An 8,560-nucleotide genomic window follows, 5' to 3' on the forward strand; every position below is an offset into this window, starting at 1 on the left:
AGTTCGATCCGGTTTGATCCAGTCTGATCCGGTCAAAATCGGTTTGATCCGGTCAAAATCGGTTCCATCCGGTCTGATCTGGTTTGATCTGGTCAAAACTGGTTCGATCCAGCCGCCACCACCTGCCCGCCCCCCTGGCTTCTGGGAGCCCCATAGCCGGGGGGTCAGGCACCCCCCGCGATCGGGCTCCCAGCCGCCACCACCGGCCAGCCCCCCTGGCTTCTGGGAGCCCCATCCTCGGGGGTGCAGGCATCCCCCCGCGATCGGGCTCCCAGCCGCCACCCCCGGCCCACCCCCCTGGCTTCTGGGAGCCCCATCGCCGGGGGTGCAGGCACCCCCCGTGATCGGGCTCCCAGCTGCCACCCCCGGCCCGCCCCCCCTGGCTTCTGGGAGCCTTGTGGACTCACAGCCTCTTTCTGATATTGTGAGTAATATCATCTCCCCATCTGAAAATTTTCATCTCCTCAGACGATTGTACACCCCCAGTGTGCACATCCTCAGAGGGAGTAACGCCCTCTGCATTAGGAGTCATATCAGCCTCTTCCTCCCTGAATATTCAGAACAGTATCCCAGGGTTGTTTCTACTTCCAGTGGTACTGATTGTCATATCCTCCTCTCCCAAGCAGAAGTTCAAAACCCTATTATGTGGGGTGTACACCGTCTGTGATATAGAAATTAACATCGTCCTCTCCCCGGTGGATATCAGGAACAAGTCTATTAATCATTAATATTAGTAATTATATTAATATTAATAATAATTATTGATATTAATGATCACAATAAAGAGAGTAAAAATTAATACTGGTTTAAAATGTTAATGATTTGTAACAATAATTATTAGTAATATCACTATTAATGAGAATATTATATTAGCAATTAATGTGACTTAAATCAATACCCAGTGATGCTGGCAATCAAATAATAATTAGTATTAGGAACTAATAATATTATTTGATGACATTAATATTAATAATTAATTGAAAGCATGCATAATCATGTATTTAAAATCATTATCCGTAATTAATAATGGTATCCTATAAATTTTTAGTATCATTCATAATTATTAAAATCGATCATTGATGATTAATAATCATATTATTGTTCCTAATTCCACAGGAAGTGTAAACCTACTTGTGATGCTGTTCTTAATATCCAGGGACGGAAAGCAGGATTTTAGTTTTTTTTTTGTTTCTTGTTTTTTTTGTTGTTGTTGTTGTTGTTTTTTTTTTTTGAGATGGAGTCTCGCTCTGTCGGCCAGGCTGGAGTGCAGTGGCCGGATCTCAGCTCACTGCAAGCTCCACCTCCCGGGTTCACGCCATTCTCCTGCCTCAGCAGCCTCCCGAGTAGCTGGGACTACAGGCGCCCGCCACCTCGCCTGGCTAGTTTTTTGTATTTTTTAGTAGAGACGGGGTTTCCCCATATTAGCCAGGATGGTCTCGATCTCCTGACCTCGTGATCTGCCCGTCTCGGCCTCCCAAAGTGCTGGGATTACAGGCTTGAGCCACCGTGCCCGGCCGGATTTTAGTTTTAATATCACAGTAGGTGTACGCTCACCACGTGATGCTGATCCTAATATAAAGCGGGGTAGAGTATCACATGACTCCAAACATAGCAATGAATGGATAGCTACCCGGTAATATTGCTCCTAATATTCCCGGAAGAAGCCTATGCTATTAGTCTGAATATGGCACTGAGGGGACAGCTCTTCTGAGATACTATTCCTAGTATGCGGAGGGGGAGAGGATGATAATAATTCGCAGGCTGTGTGCTCCCGCCCAGTGATATTGTAATTACTATCCTGGGAGGGAGAGGATGATATTGCACTCTGTACAGCAGGAGGTGTACACCCAGTCTGGGATATTGTTCCTAATATCCATGGAGGGGACAGGCTGATATTACTCGCAATGTGGCACAGGGTGGACATTCACCCTGTTTCATTCTTCTCAATATTCCAAGGCCGAGAGACTGATATTAATCTCAGTATCACAGACACTGTACAACCCCTTGTGATACTCTTCCAAATATCCAGATCAGGTTCCCAGCAGCCACCCCCAGTAGGCCCCCCTGGCTTCTGGGAGCCCCGTCACTGGGGGTGCAGGCACGACCCCCTATCGGGCTCCCAGCCGCCACCCCCAGCCCGCCCCCCCGGCTTCTGGGAGCCCCGTCGCTGGGGGTGCAGGCATGCCCCCCGATCGGGCTCCCAGCCGCCACCACCGGCCCGCCCCCCCGGCTTCTGGAAGCCCCATTGCCGGGGGTGCAGGCACCCCCCACGATCGGGCTCCCAGCCGCCACCCCTGGCCCGCCCCCCCGGCTTCTGGGAGCCCCGTCGCTGGGGGTGCAGGCACCCCCCACGATCGGGCTCCCAGCCGCCACCCCCGGCCCGCACCCCTGGCTTCTGGGAGCCCCATCGCTGGGGGTGAATGTCCCCTTTGTCCTTATCAGCATGTAGCTAGCAATATTGTGACATTTTTACTGCAGAGTGAATGATGACTGGGGCATCTTAAGAGGAGTTGTAGGGTGTTTCTTTCTGCATAGGTACCTCTTCTCCCTCCTACCCGCAATTGACAAGTGCCCATCCACTCCAGCATTAGAGATGCTACTAATATGTGAATTTTTGGTGGTCCCTCCAGGTGAGCCTTCCCAGACTTTCCCTTTTCCAGGAGCTCAACCTCCTGTTCATGTCTAGCTGTCTATCTACTCTAACAGAGCCCACTATCCTGTGTCTTTCCCAAAAATAGTGAGGGAACAATGAATTGGAAACCATAGCAAATGATATACATGTAGATGAAAACTTTACAACTTACACAAATAATCACTCAAAATCATCCTTACACTAAAAATGCAAGACTATACAATTTCTAGAAGAAACTATAGAAGAAAAGCTATGTGCCTTTGGGTTTGGTAATGAATTTTAACAAATGGCAAAAAAGGTTGATATACCCAGAAGAAATGACAATGTGAATTTCTTAATATTTATAAATATTTAAAGTTTATACTCTGGAAAATACCTTGTGAAGGGAACAAAAAGACATGTCACATATTGAAAGAAAATATTTGCAAAATACAGATCTGAGAAAGACTTTGTATTCAAAATACATACAAAATTCTTAAAACTGAACAATAAGTTAAACAGCCCAATTAAAAATGCACACAGATCTGAACGAACACTTCACCAAAGATGATCTACAGAAGGCAAGTAAACATACCAAAAGATGCTCAACATAGTACATGACTGAAAACCACAATGAGATAGCACAGCTGGTCTATACCTCTTACAACTGTTAAACTCTTTAAAAAATGACAAATTGCTGGAGGAAAAACAAGAACTCTTTTCATTGCTGGTGGGACACTGTGTATAAGACCAAAATATGCCACCCTAAAATATAATGGCAGGAAACCAGAATATGCCACCCAAAAATATGTCCCTTTGGCTTAAGAATTATTCCAAGCTGATTATTTTGAAAAAAAAAAGCCAACAAAGGAAGTTCTGAAAACAGAGTAGAAGTTACCCTTGTGTAAGGAAAATTTACATCTATAAAGGAAATCCCCATTTAAAAGCTACCTTTCTCTCTCAGCACCAAGAAGAGAAGGGTAACTAAATCACTAAAGAGTCTTATCAATAAGGTATACATGTTTTTAAACTTTTCTGTTTTTCTCATTTTAATCTGTTGTTTGTTACAGAGGGTCCTATCTAAGAATTCCAAAAACACAGAAAATTGTTTGTCCTCCCCTATTACAAGTTGGGCAGTTTTTTCCAAAGCTAAACAACTCTCACCTTACAATCCAAAAATCACATTCCTAAGTATTTTGACAACTACTTTGATGTTATTTCTAAATAAAAGCTACCATGCAGTTATTTACAGAAGCTCTATTCATAATGACCAAAGGAAAAAAAGAATCAGAAAGTCTTATAGTAGATGACTGTGTGGGAATCCACTCAGACATCAAGAGTTCTTTTTTTTTTTTTTTTTTTTTTTTTTTTTTGAGATGGAGTCTCGCTCTGTAGCCCAGGCTGGAGTGCAGTGGCCGGATCTCAGCTCACTGCAAGCTCCGCCTCCCGGGTTCACGCCATTCTCTGGCCTCAGCCTCCCGAGTAGCTGGGACTACAGGCGCCCGCCACCTCGCCTGGCTAGTTTTTTGTATTTCTTAGTAGAGACGGGGTTTCACCGTGTTATCCAGGATGGTCTCGATCTCTTGACCTCGTGATCCACCCGTCTCAGCCTCCCAAAGTGCTGGGATTACAGGCTTGAGCCACCGCGCCCGGCCGCAAGAGTTCTTATAAAGATTATTTAAACGAAAACATTTGAGATACTGAAGATAAAGGAAGAAATCTTACCAGAACTTACTTTATCCAATTAAAGCAGAGCTCCCAGAAAAATACAGCTGCCATTAACTCCATCCAAGGAGTTTCTTGCAAATTCAGCTGCCATGAAGACAGTGTACTCTTTCCCATTAGCATTGATAAATGAAAATGAAATCCTAAGCTCCCAACTGACTGAACAGACCAACTCTTGGCTGAGGGAACCCCAGAGTAACTTTCAAAACTGAGTTCTCAGCTTGGCCAGGATGGGATGATGGGGGTCAGATACACCACGTTATTCCCCCTCGTTTGCTAACCATGATGAGGCTTTCTTCCCTAAGGATTAAACAGAAACCAGCCCTTTCAAAGGTGCCACCACTGATATCAACCTCTCCTTTCTTGCCTAATAAGAAACCACCCATGATGGAGAGGTTCTGGCCTGTGTACAGAGGATGCACAGAGCGAGTTTTCATGTCCTCTGCTTCACCTTTTAATGTCAGAGGGCTGAAAACTCTACCCTGGGATCGTGCTAACACTGCCATCTTTTGTACATGGGACCCATGAAGAAGCAAGAAACTCAATTGCACAAGCATGCATTTCTCCTTTCATAAATATTCATGACTCCTCCTAGAGTTTATTAAATATATGTTTTTGCCAATTCCACTCAGCATAAATTACTATTTCCTTTACATCTCCCTTGAAGCATCTGTTTCTGGCTTCTGGCTGGAAGCTATGCTTCCCAGTCTGTGAGAAGGACAATCCTGCAGGCTGCAACTCTTTATAGGAAATAAATCTCTCATTGGGTGTGGTGGCTCATGCCTGTGATCCCAGCACTTTGGGAGGCCAAGGCAGGTGGATCACCTGAGGTCAGGCGTTTGAGACCAGCCTGGCCAACATGATGAAACCCTGTCTCTACTAAAAATACAAAAAATTAGTCAGGTTTCGTGGTGGGCATCTGTAATCCCAGCTAATTGGGAGGCTGAGGCAGGAGAATCGCTTGAACCCAGAAGGTGGAGGTTGCAGTGAGCCGAGATCGCACCATTTCACTCCAGCCTCGATAACAAGAGTGAAACTCTATCTAAAAAAAAAAAAAAAAAAAAAAAAAAACCATAAAAATAAAGAAATGTCTCCTTTCCAAATTTATGAAATTGTCATTTTGTTAATCATTTTGGATGCTGAAGAACTTGTAATCCAATGAGTAGAAAAGTTGGTAGCCCATTTATGGCTGTCAACCTGCCAATTCTCAGGAGTTTGTATGATCCTAAATCTGAAAGAATCTCATCCCATTAGGATTCTTGTCTCCTTTTCTGTTGCCTTTGCCCACTGGCTCTGCCAACAGGGGTCTTTCTTTCTCTTTGGCTATCTTTGGATATGGGGGCTCCATCTTCTGTACCACCTTAAGGAATGCCTTTTGCATGCATGGCTAAGTCATTGAAAAGCCTACAGTTTCAGTAACATTTTGAGTGAGTACGCTGTGAAGCTGGGTTGGAATCTCAGGCTTCTTTGTCTGGAAGGTAACTCTTGGGTTACAAGTTTCTTATCCTAGCTTTGGTTTTGAGGCCTCTGTGTTCTCCTCTTGGGTTGGAAGTTATTCCTGGCTTTTTGTTTCATGGTGTCTCTGTGATCTTGATCTTGCTCTTTTCATGGGAACTTCTCAGTTGACTAAATTCTCCCTTCTCAAACCTCTGCTGACTATGTGTTCCACCAATATGGACCTAATTCTGTCTACTTCCTTTCCTGTTTGCATGACTTTACTAAGAATAAGAATTATTTAGAACTTAAATGGCTCCTTTGAGAAAATTTTTATCTTCCAAACTGCCTCCTTTTAGATCTTTCCCTTCCCATTTGAGTCTCTCAACTCCCTATAATCACTGAAACTTTAGGCACCCTGCTCCATGCCTTGGAGGCTCTCAACATGCTCAAGAATCTGCAAAAGCAAACACCTGGGGCTGAAAAATAAAACAGAAAAAAAATTATTTCTCAGCCTCTGTAAGTTTGTATGTCAAAACAAAAGAAAATCTTACAAATCTCCAAAATTATTAGCGAGAAAAAAGCTTTAGCCCTCATATGAAGAAGGTAAAAACTTGTTCCATTTTCCAGAAACACAGTTATAATACAAATAAAAAATGGGGCAAAGACAAAAACCAAGTCTTCTGTATAAACTAGTAAATTTTGCATTATTGTAATCACATTAGTCAAGGTTCTCCAGAAAGGCAGAATCAATGTGATATATGTAGATAGATAGATGAGAGAAGACTCATTAGGGGAATTGGTTCACATAATTATGGAGGCTGAGAAGTTCCACGATAGCCTATCGCCAAGTTGGAGAACTAGGAAAGCGTAGCATGGCTCAGTCCAGGTCAAAAGGACTCAGAATGAGGGAAGCCAATGGTGTAACTCATTCTGAGGCCAAAGGCCTGAGACCCTAAAGTTCTGATGTCAAGGGCAGGAGAAGAAGGATGTTTCCATTTCAGAAGGAGATAATTCCCCTTTCCTCTTCCTTTTTGTTCTATCTGGGTTCTCAACCAATTGGATGGTGCCTGTATTCATCCATTTATACACTGCTATGAAGAAACACCTGAGTCTGAGCAATTTATAAAGAACAAAGAGGTTTAATGGGCTGACAGTTCCACATGGCTGGAGGGGCCTCACAACCACGGTGGAAGGGGAAGCAAAGACGTCCTTCTTCACATGGCAGCAACAAGGAGAAGTGCTGAGCCAAATGGGAAAAGCTCCTTATAAAACCATCAGATCATGAGAACTCACTCACTATCATGAGAACAGCATGGCAGTAACCACCACCATGATTCAATCACCTCCAACTGGCTCCCTCCCACGACATGTAGGAATTATAAGAACTACAATTCAAGATGAGATCTGAGTGGGGACACAGCAAAACCATATCTGTGCCCATCTACATTGGGTCAGGGTTATCTCAGTGTCTTCCAGAAATACCCTCACACATATGCCCAGAAATTGTGTTTTACCAGCTGTGTGTCTCTTAATCCAATCAAGTCGATGTCTAAAATTAACCATCAGAATATTTATGCCTGATTCATGGCTGAAATTTCAGGATGAAAGCTATGAAATCTCTATTTGTGTTTGTATGTCTATTAATGTGTGTTATGTATATGTGATATTTTCTTAACTCAGGTTAGCGTTGCAAAATTCATTTATAAAATTCTTTAAAAGTGTTCTATTCTAACTTGGCTTGGAAAAACATAAGCATTTATAAATAAATATTCACTAAACTCCTAGAAATATAGGAACTGATCAAATGTTTTTTAAGTTAACACGATTTGGATAAAACTTAGTTAAATAAGGTTAATATAATATTTTTGGTGTAATAAAACAACTATGTCTTCAAAGTTACCACTATCGAATATAAAACAAACATAAATTCCTATTCTGCTTGAGTTCTACTCAAATAAGCTAATATTATACTTACTAGAAATGTAAAATCTTAAAGCTTTTAAATTTGATTCTAATTAAGTTGTCATTCTTATGAAAAACATTATTTCTTTTTTATGGTGAAAAGATATACATATATTTAGAGTTAGTCAGTTGGACTCAGTTTAGATGATCCCAATTTTGTTGCAACATCCAAAGCATCATAATCAGGAGCAAGTCGAACATATGCCTTCTTCTCTTTATCAGGTCAAATCAGGATGTTGACTGTGGCCACATCCATGTCCCAGAGCTTCTTCACAGCCTGTTTAATCTGGTGCTTGTTGGCTTTAACATCCACAATGAACACAAGTATGTTGTTTTCTTCTATCTTCATGGCCGACTCAGTGGTAAGCGGAAACTTGATGATAGCATAGTGGTCGAGCTTGTTTCTCCTGGGGGTGATCTTCCGAGGATATTTGGGCTGCCTCCGGAGTCGCAGTGTCTTGGGCCACCTCAAGGTGAGTGACATGCGGATCTTCTTTTCTGTATGTTGCTGTGGACACCTTTCAACACTGCCTTCTTGGCCTTTAAAGCTTTGGCTTTGGCTTTGGCTTTAGGAGGGGCAGGAACTTCCTTCTTCACTTTCGGTGCCATCTTGTGAAAAGCGAAAAACATTATTTCAAAAATAATTTGTTTACTGTAAATCTGCTTAATAGTAGTTTCCAAAATACTTTTGGTAATTTTTAACCTTAAAGTTAAGCTAAGTAAAAGATTTGCATTAAATATCTAGACCATTTATAAATAAGATACAATACTAAAACATTAATTACTGAACATAAATAATTCAAGTTTATATAATTTTCACTTCTT

The 8,560-nt window shown here is 42.3% G+C and overlaps 1 pseudogene; it reads right to left on the reverse strand.

Annotated features, from left to right (window-relative positions):
* Positions 1-7,856: 7,856 nt before the first annotated feature.
* LOC144338714 (large ribosomal subunit protein uL23 pseudogene) lies at positions 7,857-8,344 on the reverse strand (annotated as a pseudogene).
* Between the last annotated feature and the right edge of the window lie 216 nt (positions 8,345-8,560).

The sequence above is a fragment of the Macaca mulatta genome, chromosome 1, assembly GCF_049350105.2.
Source record: "Macaca mulatta isolate MMU2019108-1 chromosome 1, T2T-MMU8v2.0, whole genome shotgun sequence".
Taxonomy (NCBI): Eukaryota; Metazoa; Chordata; class Mammalia; order Primates; family Cercopithecidae; genus Macaca; species Macaca mulatta.